This window comes from Spinacia oleracea, chromosome 4, assembly GCF_020520425.1.
Source record: "Spinacia oleracea cultivar Varoflay chromosome 4, BTI_SOV_V1, whole genome shotgun sequence".
NCBI classification, from domain to species: Eukaryota; Viridiplantae; Streptophyta; class Magnoliopsida; order Caryophyllales; family Amaranthaceae; genus Spinacia; species Spinacia oleracea.
The window spans coordinates 159,581,886-159,584,317 of NC_079490.1; the positions used below are offsets into that span (position 1 = coordinate 159,581,886).

The following is a 2,432-nucleotide window of genomic DNA, read 5'->3' on the forward strand; positions in this document are numbered from 1 at the left end:
TTTGAATCTTTTGTTTTGCCTTAATTATGTTTTCAATCATGCTAATTGCTTTGTTTATTGTTAATATGCTTGAGTAGCTTAATTTCTAGGGTTTGGGGATCCATGATTAATATGAAGGGATATTGAATAATTGTGATTGTTGGCATTGTAATTAATTCCTATTGATTGGTTTATTTCACTATACAATTAGATTTGTGCAGGTTTAATTGTGGTAGTTATGCAATATCAAGTTAAGATTCCAGAGATGCAATTTGATGTTTAGGCTTGTGTCAATAGGTGGAATTAGAGTTAATACGTAGCGAGAGCCCGTTAATTCTAAGTCTATGATTAGTATCGATTCGAGAGAGCATGCTAGTCTAATTAATTACTTTGTTGATTATTGTGATTGTTTATTGTCCTGGATTGTTATCTGTTGGTGAACCTATGCCCTAGATTCCTTAATATATTGATTCCCAGTTGTTTAATTATCGCCGTAGTTTTAGCAAACCATCAAACCAACTCTTGTTCACAATAGTCTAGTCTAATTGATTAATAGTAGAAAGAACATTGTTTCCCTGTGGATTCGATCCTGACTTCCCTTGCTACCTAGCTAGTGGACTTAGGTTATTTTTGATTAGGTGATACGACTTTAGCTTGTCAAATTTTGGCGCCGTTGCCGGGGAAACGGTTTTATTTTCTGTTGTTGATTGCTTATCCTAGATTATTGTTTGTTACTACTCAAGGAACTCACGTTCCTTGAGACCGGATCTCACATTGTTTTGTAGTCTTTGTCTATGCCCAGGACCGTAGGTACTAGTAATCTTACTCCATTCGATCCTGAGCCTGAAAGAACCTTTCGTAGACGAAGAACTTTCATTGCACAGTGTGGGAATTACTCTGATTCTGATCATAATATTGGCGATCTTTTTCCTTCAGATACAGATTCAGTTTCAGAGATAGAGATGGGTGACGAAACTCTACTACCGCCACCTACCCCACGGCTTACAGACTATTCTAAGCCAAGTCTGTCCGTGCTACCAAAGGCAATCATGCCTTCTATTGCAGCTGAGACCTTCAAGATTGAGCCTGCATTGATTAACATGATTGAGAGACGCCAGTACGGTGGGGAACCAAGTGAAGATCCGAATCTTCACATACAGTCCTTCATCCAATATTGTTCCACCATCAAGCAAAAGGGATTGACTCCGGAACAGACTATGGAGATACTTTTCCCGTTCTCTTTGAGTGGGAAAGCTAAATTGTGGATTAATGGGTTGGATCGGGCGGCTTTGAAAATCACTAATTGGGAGTCCTTGGCTCTTGCTTTTTATGTTAAATATTTTCCACCTGAGAAAACAGCTCGTCTAAGGGGTCAGATATTGGGTATCTCACAACAAGCAGATGAGAGTTTGTTCGAGGTCTAGGAGAGATTCAAGGATTTGCAAAGAGAGTGCCCGCACCATGGTTTGGAAGATTGGTTCTTGATTCAGCAGTTTTATAATGGTCTGGGCAATGAGTCTAGACGTTTGTTGGATTCAGCTGCCAGTGGGAGATTCATGCAACTTGAGGTGCCTATAGCTATGGAGGTGATTGAGGAGATAGCCATTCACAATGCCCAGCAAGGAATCCTAGAGGTTTGTCTAATAGGGGTGGTAAGCATGATTTAAATTCTATTGAACAATTAACTGCCCAGTTCACTGCTTTACACTATAAGTTTGATAATATGCAAGCAGCCAATGCTCAATCTGCCCAACCTGCTAGTGTAGCTGCTATGAGTGCCCAACCTGCTACTGTTTGTGAAAGTTGTGGAATGTCTGGTCATTATGCACAGGAATGTAGGAGCTCTGTTGAACAGTGCAACGCATTTCAATCCTACAAACAAAATAACCCATTCTCCAACTCTTACAATGAGGGCTACAAAAACAACCCTCTATTATCCTACAGGAGCAACAATATCCAGAACCCTCACCAAGTCCAACATCCACCACAACAGCCATACCAACCCCCACATCAGCAATCCTACCAACCACGGAACAACTACAACCAACAGTCTAGTGGACCACCTGGGTTCCCTAGACAACACACATCACCTCCACCACCACAACCTTAAGCCACTCAGCCTGACCCTATGCTAGTAGAGATGAGAAACATGATGCTACAAATGCAAAAGTCTCTAAGTGAAAAGGATGCAAAGATCGATGCTCTTACTGCTCACAACAAGATCATTGATACACAGTTGGCACAGATGGCTACTACTATTGCAGGGAGGCCACCATGCCAATTTCCTTCACAGCCCGAAAATAGGGAGACTGCTAATGCAATTACGTTGAGGAGTGGTAGGGACTATGATGGTCCTTTTATGCCGGTTAAGGTTGATTCTGGGGTGTCCGCTAGTGGTCTGGTCAGTGAGGAAATCCCAAAGATAGTTATGGATGGTAAGGAAGCTGAAAAGG

At 41.4% G+C, this 2,432-nt stretch overlaps 1 non-coding gene across 1 annotated transcript; it reads right to left on the minus strand.

The window, feature by feature from the left end:
• Nucleotides 1-1,340: 1,340 nt before the first annotated feature.
• Nucleotides 1,341-1,447, minus strand: LOC130460243 (small nucleolar RNA R71). The gene has a single exon (XR_008920177.1). It is a non-coding gene; the product is annotated as a small nucleolar RNA R71 (small nucleolar RNA).
• Nucleotides 1,448-2,432: the final 985 nt, after the last annotated feature.